We start from the raw sequence: 14,227 nt of genomic DNA, 5'->3' as shown, positions 1-14,227 counted from the left end.
CAGAAGAATCTGACCCACCCAACACAATGCAGGCCAATCTGCGTCTCCCTCTTGGGAGAAAGGTGGCAGCCTGTGAATAAAGCAAACAAATAAACGATGATCATCGGCTGCTCCGTCTCAGCCCCGTGACCGAAAGCTGGGCCTCAGCCCCCTGGGGAGAGATCTGCCTGCCTGCCTGCCTGCCTCTCCGGATCCCCGGCCCTCCTCTTCTCCCACTCCCACTCCCACTGAGAGAACGGCAGGCCTCCTACTCTCCAGACGGCTGTTTTGACAAAACTGAACCCTCGCGGGTGGCAGCAGCTCACGCCTAGTAGGAAGAGCGTCCTTGCTCGTCCTGTTTCGGGACCCTGAGAGAACGAGAGACACAGCCTAAGAAGCAAAGAGATGGGACTGCTTGGGGGGGGGGAAGAACCTTTTGCTCCCTTCGCCATCAACGTAAGGGCTCCTTTCTTGCAAGAGGGGTTTGAGGTTTCTCTCCGCCTGGACCTCTGGATTCTGAAATGCGGGTAAAGAGAGGCAACCGACCAGGAGGGAGAAGCTGCAAAGCTGGTATTTACACCCGTGCGCTGTACTTTAGATACAATTTCTCCGCCATGAGCGCCTATCAACCAGTACAGAATCGAATTTTAATTATGAGGGAAAGGAGGTGGGAGGGAGGAGGAGAGGGGATGCTGTCCTGGGGTGCTGAGGACAAGAGGAGAGCCCACGGGCAGCAGTGTGCGGGTTGCAGGCTCCGTGGAGCCCACAGACAGAAGCAGCGCCTTGCTTTTCTGTTGAATCATTTCCCCTTCCGATCATGCTCTAATGAGCTGGGTTTTTCCATAGCCTCTGATTCATCTCCGTTACTTACAGGGGTGAGTTTATTCCTCCCTCATCAGTCCTTTTTTAAAACAAAACCCCGGCATCAGAGCTGCCTGTCTCCTGGACACGCTTTTGGGCTTACAGATGACTTTCGATAAATCATTGCATAATTCCGTTTCTCCTGTTCCCCTCCAGTATTCATTTATATAGGATGCTCTTCTATTTTCCTCAGATTTCTTGAACATCTTATCAACTGGATTCACTGTGTATTGCGGTGCAGTGGTTGAATTGCAGTACAGCAGTCAAGCCTCTGCTCACAACTTCCGTTCACTCCTGACAGGCTCAGGCATCCATCTCAAGGCCGGCTCGGCCTTTCCTCTCTCCAAGGTTGCCAAACTGACCTCGGCCCATTCCACCACAATGGAACCCATGACCTCGAGAGGTGGGGGGGGTGAGTGTTCCAACGCTGGAGGCCTTCAGGAGAAAACGGGACCACCCTCTGTCATCATCTGCTTTGATTCGATGGCCTTCGAGGTGCCTTTCCAGCTCCATTAGTCTACGATTCTATGACAATTACGCTGACACACTTTCCAAGACACTCAATTAATCTCATTCTGTCAGACTTAGGATAGTCCCTGACTTCTTGGGCTATGTCTTGCTTCATTATTAAAGCGAGCCTGCATCTTCTGAGTGTGACGTTCTCCAGGTAAACGCTATGCAATTATCTGGTTGAAAATGCCCTTTCCCCCTCTCTATTTCAGTACCGCTATGATTAAACATTCCATTCCTTGCCTTCTGGTTCTGAGCTGGGTTGATCCATACTTCTAACATTCCTTTGGCTCCTGTGCATATCAGCAGCAGCTAGCCACCCCTTTTGGTTCCAATCCAGTTGCTTCATTAGTTGCAGCACTATTCATATTCATCCTCCATGCTTCCCCAGTACCTGAGAAAGTGCTTTCTTACCTGGGATCCTCGCCTTCCAGCACTATCACTTGTTTTATTTTTGCCTGTTTCATCACAAAGTATTTGAGATATACAGCTTCCTCTATGGAGTCAATCTATCTGCTGCTGGTCTTCTTCTTTTCCTACTGCCTTCAACTTTTCCTTGCATTATTGATATTTTTTTTTCCAGTGATCCTTGTCTTCTCATAATATGCCCGCAGTAGAATAGCCGCAGTTTAGTCATTTTTTGCTTCTCAAGAGAATCCAGCACGCACCTCATGCAGCAGCAACAAGAGAACATTCCTTTAGGGATTCTGATCAGCCTGTGGTCCACAGGCTTGTTTACTTTTTCCTTTTTCCCTCTGATAATATGCTTAGAGGGCACAATGCAAAGCTTAAACATACACAATACAGATGAGTAGATCGAGATGCGCCCTGGAGGCAAGTTTACCTCCTTTTAAGAAGAAGGAACAAACAAACAGGCACTAGAGCTGAATGTGCCACACATTCATGACCCTGGATTGTTCAGAAGGTGCCAGGAGGCGTTTCCTATCGAGCAGCTCCTCAGAGAGACAGCCATGTTGCCCTGCAATATCTCATTCCTTTTCAGGGCACATCAATTATGGTCTCGCCATTTCAGCCCTCCCAGCAAACGGCAATTCATTTCCAGCAGCTCAGACCTAAGTGACTCCTAACTGACTGAGCCCATTAGAGCGCACACGACAGGACAGGAGACTGAGACCGCACTCGCTCATTGGCAACCTTTCCGTCTGAAGCGTGGGTGCAAAAATTCCAATCACGTTGCAAGGAACGGGGGGGGGGGGGGGCGCTTGAGTCCACAGCCTCAAGAGGACTTTTGAAACCTGAGCCCCCTGAGATTGCCTCTCACAGACATCTACCATTCATTTTTGGACTCTTGCCCACAATTTTTCTGTGCTATCCCTGAACGGGTGGTGCCCAACCTGACGAAATGGAATTTCCTCCACGGAAGCTTGCAATCTGCTTGATTTTTCTCGTGGTCCAGCAAAAGGCATTACCCACTCCGGCCTTTGTGTGATCAGGACAGCAGTGTGAGGCTCAAACACCAGCTGCTCCCTAGGGGAGGGTCCTGTGACGAAGCAAGCCAGGCAACAAGGGGGTGGGGAGGGGGTGGAGGAGGAGGGTACTGGCCGCATTTCCAACTTACAGCTTGCACGGACAGCCTGTCCAACTCAAAGGCTCGGAGTGGGTAAAAGAGAGCAAGTAAATCCATTCCAACTTGTTAGTTCCCAAACATCATTCAATCCTGGCCCCTAAAAGGCAGGCAAGCATTCATCTCTTCCTGAAATGCGTGAAAACTGACTTATAGTGACCCTGACAGGGTTTTTGACGTAAGTGAGATATTTAAGGCACGGTTTTACCCGTTCCGTCCCAGCCAGGGAGTTCCCATGGCCCAGTGGGGGATTCGAATCCTGTTTTCCAGAATCCTAAACCATCACTCTATCCATTATGGCACACAGAGAATCTCAAATTTCTGAAGCCGCTTATATTCTATGTAAGCAACAGAAGCCTTACAAAATCACCAGAGAATGAAACTCTATAATTATGGGATGGCACCGCGAGCTTCTCTTTCTACCTTTCCTTGAGCCCTAAACGCTCCCAATGGATCCTGAGCTGCTGATCAAATGGCTCACGCAGCCTTGGCAGGCACGTCACACCCATGCCTGGCTGGCAGGCCACCGTAGCCACCCATGGAGAAGAGTGACGTGCAGGACCCAGTCTCTCTGAGTTGTGTGCCTTCATCTTGAGTCTCTCCCCAGCTTCCATTTCCCTCTCACAGAATCCGAGAAGGCAGGACAAAACGGGCCACGTGTAAAGCAGAGAGGCTTCTCCCCCCACCCCACCCCACCCCGGCTGTTCTCGGCGCACAGAGCAAATGAGGCGACGGCCACCAAGCCCACTCTGAAGGCACGTGGACCCAGTGCAAGGTATCTGGCATCAAGGCTCCAAACAGTTCAGCTGGACTTTGCAGGAGGAGCGGCAAAAGGCACCGTGAGCCACAATGCTGTGCAGCCTCTCTTGCACGGCTTCACAACTGCAGGGCGTTCAATGAAAAGGGCTCAAAGCAGGTCTCAAGAGTATTTATTTGGGGCTTGTGGGGTGGGGGCTCCTAAGGAGACATGCTGTACCCTTGGTGCCTCGTCTGGGAGTTTCCTCGAAGAATCAGGTGGGCTGGAGATGGAGGCCAAAGCAGCAGGTCAGGCGGGACTCCCTGTAATGAATTCCGTGAGCCAATTCTCTTCCTGGCATGAGAGAGAAAGCCAGGGAGAGAAAGCGCGCAGGAAGGTTGCTATGGCAGCTCTTCTCGACATGATATAACACTGAGACTTGCCGGGAAGTCTTACATGGCACCTTTCATCATCACGGAGTAGGACGGCACGTGTCTTAAAGAAGGCCGTCTTAGCGTGCCTGGAGGGTGATGATGCCGCTTTCTTGGCAGGATCATCTCTGGAGGTTGGCAAGCTGCACTTCCAATTTGCAAGCGCATATTACGCGTGCAGGGCGATGACACTTCCAAAGGGCTGCTTCCATCATTGTGGTTTGCTTCCCAATATGGTTGTTTTCCAAAGCTTGATCTGCCTATGAGCCAGGGTGAGTGTCGGGCACTGAAATATGCATCGTGCTTCTGAATGATTCAAGTCTGGAGCGTTATCACCAAACCTTGGAAGACGGAGAACTGAACGCGAGCTTTCATTAAACATGAACAGCAGATTATAAGATGTTAACCTCCAAAATGGAACAACTGCTCAGGTCCCAAGGTTGACCCACTCCGGCTGCAGAAGGAAGGCAGGAGGGATAAATGGCGAACCGGCCTGTGCTGCCGTCCACCCCCAAGAGGATCGAGGGCTCCACAGCCGCTCCAGACGGGCGCAACCTCCCAAGCGGAGGAATTTATTGGAGCCAAAGGGAACTCAGGGGCCCAAGGCTAAACCACAGCGTTGCACCCGGTGTCCTGTGTGAAGCTGGGTGAGACAGTGGAAGGCAGACGCCTGGCAAGGGAGGGCCCCTGGGCAGGTGAATGACAGGAAGAGGGGACGGACGGACACACACACACAGAGAGGCAGAAAAGGTACTGACCAAGTTGCTCCACCTAGCGCGGCCAACCCTAGACAGTTCCCTCCGGAACGGAAAGGAAGCCGCCTGGGGAGGGAAAAGAAACCCCCTTGGGCTCCCCTCCAGCCCACAGACGGCTTAATTCCCGAGGATTTTCCACCTCCTCATTTCAGTTATTCCTTATCTTAAAGCTGACAATCTTCCTGTAACTTGGGAAAAGGGAGAAGCCCTCGCAACGGCTGACGTGACCCTCCAACCCTTTTATCCACGGGAAGCTCTGTGGAAGAGCGAGAACGCTTTCAAAAGCCAGAGGCAAGAACCAGCAGGTCCGTCTCCTTCTTCCACAAGCTGAACCTGGGTGGGAACGAAGGAAGGGCGCAGGTGACCCAGCCCCACCCAGCGCACGGACCTGCCTGTGCCGTGGTAGGTGGAGGCGGAACTTAAGGGCATGGAGTGCAGGACCGATCTTGGCAACTGAGAGGGGGCGGCAGAAGAGCCCACCAGCCATCAGATCCCTCCAGGCAGACGAGGCCATTCCTACCGACCCCCAAAGCCAGGGCTCCCTGGGAGAAAGTGGGTCGGTGGGAACCTCTTCTTGAGGAGCCTCTTTGGGGCTCCCTGAAATTCCAGCAAGGCTTTGCATGGCTTCAGGAACCAGAGCTATCTGGGCCAAGGGAAAAGTCGAGGAAAAACACCTTTCGGCTACTAAGCCAAAGACACAAACGAAGGAACGAAGGACGCATTCTCTGGGTAAACCTGAAACGGCAGACAAGAGAACAGAAGGAGGAAAGTAAGTGGGTGCCTGCCGCTCGATTTACTAAGGAACCTGTTCAGATCCACAGGAAGGAATCTCTCCGAGGGCCAGCAGAGACAGGAGGCAGCCTTTCCTCTTTGTTCCTCCAGAGGATTTGATGTGCTTTTCCTAACCTAACCGATGTGAAACCCTGACATACTGGTTGGAGTGCGCCAGGGAGGCCGCTTAACCCGGCAAGAACCGGAGACCTTGCAGTCCTGGGAGGAAGCAAGGATGGTGGTGGTCCCAATCCTTCCCCGCCTGTTTCTTAGCCTTCCCTCTGCCGCCCGGCTCTGCTGTTTCCCACTTTAGCTCCTACAGAACCAACGGCTCTGCCAGACGACTCCTGGCACACGGAAAGCTTCAGCAGGCAACCTGCAGAAGAGGCACCTCTGCCAGCGGAGACCACCTACAAAAAGGGATACAGTAAGCGGCTCCTGGTGACAAGGAGCGGAGGCCTCTTGTGCAAACCATGTGTGAGGCTTCCGGGGTGTGTTGTGTGTGTGTGTCTACGTTCTAACTGTGCTCCTGGCCTGAACTGTCTGAAGAAACAGGCTGAGCTCCAGAGAAGCTCTGCCATTCTGAGACCTTGCAGGAGGCAGTGGAAGGGATCGGCTCCTGTCCCTTTGTCAAGACAAGTCTGATATCTCCTAGCAGGGGGTGCCAGGACGCTGCCACAACCACACCCACACCCGAGGAGCACACCTTCGTATGAAGCCATTTCCACGCAAGAGAATCTCCAAGGCTCAGCAGCCCAGCTGCAACCAAAGCTGCCTCCAACCACCTGGCCTGGGGGGGTTCATCCAAATGGCCAAGCAACAGACCCACTCTCTGTGGACCCTCTTTGGGGGGGGGGTCATCCCTCCTGCCTCGCTTCGCTAGCTGGCAGAGAGCGGCAGGCTGGACAAGGGGCCTTCCCTGCACCCCCCTCTCTCCATCCACGCCAGAGCTCCTGCCACCAGCTCGCTGCCTGCCAGGGGCTGCCCGTTATTCCTCCACATCCGGCCAGCGGGCGCTGGGGAAGAGTCCAGTTTGGGGCCAGGCCAAAGTGAAAGCGGGCAAGGGGCTCCCGCTGCTCCCTTGGATCCCACCCACTCACCCACCGCCAGGGTGCAGAAAAGCCCCAGGTCTGCATCTCACGTCCAGGATGGGGTTTCAGTGACTTGGTGACTTGCTCTCCTCCCGCACCCAGCGCTCTCTTTCGCCCCAAGGCCCCGACACGATCCAAGCGCTCTCCCGACGGAGTGTCTCCGAGGCTCCGCGCCAGCCGAAACCACCGGCAGGCAGTCTGGAAGAGCGAGAGTGAGCGGGAGGAAAAGATGATGCTTCCCATTCAGAGCCGAGCAGAAAACGCCTGCCTGCCGACGGGATCTGCCGGCAACAGAGGCGCTCGCTCGCTGGCTCTCGCACGCACACGCACCCGCACACACGCGGGTTGTACTCCTCCAAGCCTGAGGAGAGTCACCTAATCGTTGAAACACGCTCTCTCGCTCTCTCTCCCGCACACACGCACACGCACACACACGCGCAACGGAACCCCAAAGTCTCCCCTCCGAAGCCTTCTCGGTGCCGCGCACCGTCCGCTCCTCCTCCGCGAGGCCGCCCCGCAACTTACCTCCTCGCCGCTTCCGACACGAACCCCCGCAAAGGGATTCAACAGAGAAAGGGACTCGGGGAAAAGCCCCGCCAAGCGCAGAACGAGGGGCTCCGGGGGTCCCGAGGCCCAGAGAAGGGGGGGGCGCACGGGCCGAGGTCTTCCCAGGGAGCAGCCAGGCGCCCGAAGCCCCCCCCCCGGGCTGCCCGGGGTCAAGGGGGCAGCGGGGGGGCACCTGGAGGGCAGCCAGCGGGCCCGGCAGGGGAAGGACCGCCCGGGAGGAGGAGGAGCAGCAGCAGCAGCAGCAGCAGCGCTCCGGGGACGCCTCCCCCGGCCGGCCGGCCGCCCATCCGCCGCTCCGCCCGGGCTCCCGCGGCCAACTTCCTGCGCCCTCGCCGCCTCGCCCGCCCGCTCGCACTCCCGGCCGGCGGCGCCCGGCGCGCAGGGAAGGCGGCGAGCCGAGCGGGGCTTTGCGCCGCCCTTCAGCTCCTCCTCCTCCTCCTCCTCCTCCTCGCCCGCCCGCCCGCCCGCCGGCCCCGAGCAGCTCCGTCATCCTAGGGTCTCCCTCATCCTAGGGTCTGCGCGGGGCGGCCAGCGAGCGGCTTCCCGGCTCCCGCCTCGACTCGCGCAGGCAAGGCTGGGGGAGCGGGGCGGGCGGCGGCGGCGGAGGGGCCGGGCTCGCGGGGAGGGCATCAGTGGGGCGCCGGGGGCGGGCCTGCCAGCCTCTCCCCGCTTTCCAGCCCGGCGCTCGCTCCCCAGCACCAGAACCCGAGCGCAAAGAGGGCGTCTGGGCGGAGGGCAACGGGCTGACACCCCCCCCCCGCCCCGGCCTGGCCCTCCCCCCGCGGAGTCTGCGAGCCCCGATCCAGCCCCCGCGCCGCGCAAGAAGAAACCCCCTCCAAACTGGGTAAACGCGCGCGGCGGGGGGGGGGAGGAGGTTTGGGGGAAACACAAGTGCAAACTACGTCTCCAACCCGCCCCTTGCGCGCGCGCGCGCGTCCTCTCCCCCCCCCCCCCGCACTCCCACCCCCAGTTCGAAACCTCGCGCAGCGCTTTGGCAGGCTTTCCATCGCCCTTCTCCGCTTGCCAGTTTTCACGGACTTGATGTCCCCGGTTGGGTTGCTGTCTAAACTGCTCTCATTTTCGTTCAACCCGGGGAGTTTCATTTGGAAACCTCCTGAGGTGACCACAAGGCAAGGCGGAAACCTCCGCAGAAAGAAAGCAACGGGAAAGCGGGGGGGGGGGCTTTTCTCTCTCCCCCCTCCCCTTGCCAGTCTCGCCCTCGGCCTCCTCGAGAGTTTCCTGCCACTGGCGGGGGGGGGGGGGGCTCGCTCGCGCTCGGCTTCTCCTCCTCCTGGGGACAAGGAGGCGGGGGGCAGCCTTGCGGGGGGGGGGCGTCCCTCTTGATCCCCACCCAACGTGGACGTGCTCCGGAGCCGCTTCACTCCTCGCCAGGCGAGAGGGAAAGGTTTCCAGCGTTTCCTCTCTCCCTGGGCACCATGGCCAGAGCTAGCTTGCTTTTTTTTCTTTCTTTCCACAAAAATGGGTTTTGTGCAAAATGCAAGGGGTTTCTGTTTGTTTGTAGAACAGGAAGTTTCTCTGCTAAAGTCCTCCCCACCCCATGCTGCAGAAGCGAAGAAATGTCTCAGTTGATTTTGGGGGGTTGGGGAAGGGAGGGAGTGTCAAAGACCCTGTTCCACGGTGGTCAAGCAAATCCGCAAGTACTGGTCAAACCATACTCTGAAGCTTTTCTACTTGCTCCCACCATCTTCTGATTAGAAAAAGGCAAGGCACACCTTCCTTCCAGAGCATGTGGTGCGGTCTCTCTGCGGCCGGCCGGCTACTTTGGTTTGCAGACATCTGGGTGGGACTGTTTTTACAAAGGCATCCTCTCCAAATTGGAACATGTGGGTGGGTTGCGGCGGCGCAACACTAAACACAGTCATTAGTCCTCCAAAGGCAAAACAGAAACCAGAGGGAAGCGGCAAGCAAACCACCAAGGAGTTCAGGGAGACGCCCGCCGCGGGGACAAGAAAGACCAACCGCCTCCATTAAGAAGAGAGAGTCCTTGGGGTCGGGGTAGGCGAGTCAGGAGCTGAAAACAAAGGATCCGGTATCGCAAAGACCACTGGAGGATGGAAACATACCAAGGCTGGCAATGCGACTTTCTCCCCCCCCCCCTTCCGCCAGGGCAGAGAAGAGGGCAAGGGCCCTTTGGTTCCTCCTCGGCTTCCCAAGTCAACGGGTCCGCCTGCTGCTTGGCTCCTTTTCAGACAAGGCCTGTCACTGTTTTCATGGCATTTTAAAAACACGCCACCTCGTCCCTTTTTCTTAGCCATCGCTAGCTTTTCAGGCGAGGTGGGACGTAAATGTTTTAATGCAGTCCATCACCAGCCCAATCAAACCAGTGAGCAGAATCTCCATATTTAGGGCAAAGTCAGGCCGAAGCCCCGCTGAAGAAGGCAGACTCGCAAAGGGAAGGCTTTTTGTCTCTGGAGGGGTCTTCCCTGGGCCAACTGCCACGGGCGGAGACCTACGGCTGGGCTGGCTGGAGCCCCCCCCCCGCAAACTGTGCTGAGGTCCCTGGGGGTGCAAAGACACCTTTGGTCCTTCCATCATCCTCCGCCTCTAGGATGAGGCCCGTGGGGCTCTCCAGATCCGGCCGGAGGCCACTGCTTCCAATCAACTCTGCTACCAGTCAAGAGACGGATGACAGCAGCAGCAGTTGGACAAGATCTGGAGTGACGCAGAATCCTGCATCCTCCCTTCGGAGAGAAAAAAGAAAAAGAACAGGGAGTAGCATTTCCCCAGGCGAGAGTCAACAGCCAGGGAGAAGAGTCCGACCCGAAACAAACAGCTCAGCCCCTTCTTTGCGACAGGTCTTCAGGGGGAGCCATTCTGGGCTGAAATGTCTGGGGCTGCTGGGGGCCCAGGGGACCCACGGGGGGAGGAGGAGGGTGCAAGAAGGGACGGGACGTTGCTGCTGCTGCCTCCCCCCCAACCTGGCTCCACATGACCCGGTCTCACCTTAGCTGCCAGTTTGGCTGCAGCCTTGGCTGCCCACCCCCCTTTTAGGTAAGGCCCCCGCAGGGGAAATGGTCTTGTGGCAGAAACGGGGAGGGGGTCGTGGCACTTGGGGCGGCCCAAAGAAAAGCCAGACATCGAGAGACGCGCGCCCAGAGGGTGAAAGGACCAAGCCTCGCTTTGGGTCGTCTCCCAGGACAGCCCGTACACTTTGGGGGAACCAGCCACCGATGGGTTCAGGTCTCCATTTCATATGACGGTGGGATACAGGGGAGGCTCTCCCTTCTGAGCTTCTTGAAGAAAAGAAAAGAAAAGCAGCACACCGGAAAGGAGGCCGGAAGCAAATTCATCTTCCACAGAATATTCCCATCTCTATAAAATCAGGCCAGCAGTTTGTAAAGGAAAATCAGGAAATATGTTCCCACGACTCTGTGGTCTTTTCAAGGAACAATCATAGACAGACACATGCACATGCCTAAATCAATCAAATTAACAAAAATGATGCCAACTTGTCACGGAATGTCGTGACTACGGCTCCCGGAATCCTCCAGTCAGCACGGCCATCCTAGAGTGGCCTTATAGGCCAGATGGGCGGGGTATAAATCAAATAAATCAAATAAAAAAATCCCTGCAGGGCCCCCGTTAAGTCTAACCAACAGCTAGAATTTCTACACTGCCAGCCTCGCAGTGGGCGCATCATACCTCCCCAAGTCCCAAAGGAAACCATCCCCTACAAGAGGGCCTGATCCCAGCTCTGCCCGTCTCCAAGGAAAGACAGATCTCAGGTCTCGGGGTCTGCCAAGGTCACAGCCTATCTTTACTTTTTTAAAAACTTTATTTAGATTTATACCCCGCCCCTCTAGACAAAGTCTATCTTCACCAAGCAATCCAAGTCTGAATTCACAACAGATCCTAGTATTATAACTATACCAAAATTAAATGGACTTGGAAGGGCCATCCTCACACTGGAGCAGGTGGGCTGGAGGCACCAGGAAAATGCCAGGGGTGTCCCAGCGCTTCCCAGAGCCCCCACAGAACCCTTTTGTGTCCAGACTGAAGACAAGGAAGAACTCGGACCCTACATCTCAGTGGGAACCGTAGATGAAAGCAGCAAGAAATGGGCCAGATCTGCTTCAGATCACGGCAAGCGGCTGCTCTCAAGACAAGAGAGGCCGGAGGAAGAGGTCTGGCCGAGCCCGGCCCTTCCCCTCGGGCGCCACCGAGGGCCCCACAGCCCAGCCCAAGAGAGGTCACCCAACAGGGCAATGGCAGAGAGAAAAAGGCCGGGAGAAAGTCAGCACCACCACCGGGCAGTAAAGAAGGGGGCTTCAAGCCTTCCTCTAACAAGGGAGGGAGGGTCTCAACAAGGAAGACTGAAATCAATCACTTGCCAGCCCAGACCGACCTCTGGGGCACCACCGAGGCAGAGGCAGCCAGAAATGCAGCAAATCTCTCCCCCCCCCCCCCCGCGCGCGCAAAGAGGCTCCACAACACAACAGGACCGACACGACGGGAGGCACAGCCTTCTCAGGGTAACAATCCCCCCCAGGGTCAGCCGCTGCCGCACGGGAGCCCCTGCTCTTGTTCTCGGGCACCGGCCGGCAACCCATCCGAGGGTTCAGGACTTCTGGGGAAAGGGGACTGAAAAGAGGGAAAAGAGCTGCAAGGGGAGCCACCCGGCGGCTCCTACGCCAGCCCTGAGCAGCGAAGCCATCCTGGGGGTGGGGGGGCGGCGATCTCACTCTGAAGGCCTGCACCATCCAGCGCCCATCCCCATCCCCTCCCAGGTCTGCGGTGGCCCCCACAGCTTCCTGAAAGCCAATGTCTGATGGTGGAGGTGGGCTTCCCGTGGGGCCAAGGGTGGAAGGCTCTGCCCCCCCCCCCCCGTTCAGCCAGCCAGTCAGGCAGCTAGCGGTCTTCCCTGAGGCTGAGCTTCCAGTCACCCGCTGCAGCAGGCGGTGCGGCAAGGGTCGGGGGTGTGTGTGTTTGAGTTCTAATTCTTGGCTAAATCTTAATTTTAGCCTGTCTCAGGGAGGAATTAGGAAAACTGATAAAGTAACAGTTCAGCAAAGTAGGCCAAGTGCTTTGATGTTCATGAGGTATACATTATTCTGTATTTTAAAAATCCTCGTTATCTTGCCCCTTCATTCTAACTTCCTGAAGAGTAAGGCTCTGAACTACAGATAAAACTGCACAGTAAGCTGTTCTTCCCCTTAAACACGTGGGTGGATATAAACTGGGGAGGACATCGCGGCCCCTCAAGCAGCTCGCGGACCCTGAACGAACGCCATGCATTTTAGGACACCCCCCTCCCCTCCCCTCCCCTCACTCAGAGAGAGGGGGGAGGGAGGGATGGAGGGAGGGAGGGGGATCGTGCATGCTCCTCTAATGGTTCAGGGACAGCAAAGAGCAAGAGGACTTGATGAGCAAGCCCATTGGCACTGGAACTGTTCTCTTTGCCGGGGGGGGGGGGACGACACCCTCTTCCCATTCCTCTGCTCAACAGCTATCTTGGGGCCAACGGCAAAGTTCTTTCGGGAGCCCCACAACAGTTGGCTGAAAACAGGTTGTCTACTGAGCCCGGCCACCTTTCCGCTGCTCCGGCTGAACTGTCTCCCACGGGGCTGTAGAAAGTCTGCGCGGGCTTCAGGACGGGAAAGAAGCGGTGAGGGCGGGGGAGCAGGAAAGAAAAAGGCTTTTTAGTGAGTGGGTGGGTGGGAGGGTGGGGGCTCTCTGCTGGAATGCTCCTTGCTTTTATGGATAATGGTGGTACGGATTTTGTATAGCCACCAAGTAGCGTTCCGTTAGTACTTCAAAGGAATGTTATTGTTGTGACAGGTCAATTTTAAAAGAAATATAAAATGTACACTTGCAAATGGCAAATTTCTGCTTCTCCTTGCAAACAGAAGGGCGGCCGCTTCACGGGCGGCAGGAATGCTCTGCTCCTGCGAACGGGAGAGGCGTGTGGGAGGTTTTCAGTGTTTTGCTTTCCCAGAGACGGGTTCATATCTCACTCTCAGATAGTGCATTGTCTATGTTTTGGTATCAATAGATATATACATAGAAGCATTATACAAACGGATATATACACAAATAAACATTTGCAGGTTTTGTGTGCGTGTGTGTGTGTGTGTGTGTTCAAACTGACATGTCACAGCCATGCATTTCTGTTACATATTTATGCAATTTCACTTGCTTTCACCTGTGAATATTTGTGAAAATGTTGTGTCTATTTGTTTCTGCTTACAGTCACCCCTGAGGGTGGAAACCACGTTCCCCAAAAGGCACGGGGCATCCTTGACTAACCGGCGCAAGGCCCTGGAGACCCCTTCGCCCTCTCCTGGTTTGGCTGCCTGTCTTCAGGGCCTCCCCCACCCCCCCACCCCCCCCACACACACCTCCTTCCTTGTCTCGGGAAAGCGCTGCTTGCAATCCTCATCTCACTGTGTTGTCTTTCACAACAAGTAACCACCGCCAGCGCTGCCAGCACCTGCCGCTTGGTAGGTGGCCAGAACAATGGGAGCCTCCCTTCCTGGGGAAGCAGCTGCTTTCGAATCGCGCACCAGGGATCTCTCCGAGGAGCTGAACCCCAAGAGCCGCACGAGCAGCAGGAGGGGGCTGGAAATTGTGTCCCCCCGGATCTTCAGCAAGGGTAGTCGAGACACGGCACCAGCCTCTCAGGGTCAATTTGCCTAGGGAACAGTGACCTCCCCTGACCTTTTGAGCTGTTCTGGTGGGTACCCCCCCTCGTGGTTGCAATAAGAGGCCAAGGGAAGATGGCTCCTGCATCCAGTGTTCCAACCTGCAGAGACAACATCAGACACAGCAGCTGCCCAAGGAAGGTGTCCTCCTGGCTGGATGCTCTACATGCTCTACATGGGGCTGCTGGTGAAAAGTGTCAGGAAACTTCAAGTGGATCCGAAATGCAGCAGCCAGACGGCTGACTGGAGCTGGCTGCAGGGATCCTATAACATCCCTCT

The 14,227-nt window shown here is 56.2% G+C and overlaps 1 protein-coding gene across 5 annotated transcripts in view; it reads right to left on the bottom strand.

Moving 5' to 3' along the window:
• Positions 1 to 7,376, bottom strand: part of LOC110082813 (protein unc-13 homolog B) — an 86,495-nt gene extending 79,119 nt beyond the window's left edge. For 4 of the 5 annotated variants that reach the window (XM_078384189.1, XM_078384191.1, XM_078384192.1 and 1 more), the window contains exon 1: positions 7,245 to 7,376. The gene's annotated coding sequence lies outside the window, so the exon portion shown is untranslated. Of the gene's footprint in view, positions 1 to 18; positions 68 to 7,244 lie in introns of those variants that run through there. The other variant, XM_078384190.1, reaches the window with a different exon arrangement.
• Between the last annotated feature and the right edge of the window lie 6,851 nt (positions 7,377 to 14,227).

The sequence above is a fragment of the Pogona vitticeps genome, chromosome 2, assembly GCF_051106095.1.
Source record: "Pogona vitticeps strain Pit_001003342236 chromosome 2, PviZW2.1, whole genome shotgun sequence".
Classification (NCBI taxonomy): Eukaryota; Metazoa; Chordata; class Lepidosauria; order Squamata; family Agamidae; genus Pogona; species Pogona vitticeps.
Note: the sequence above shows the minus strand (reverse complement) of the source record. Positions and strands in the feature narration are given on the sequence as shown.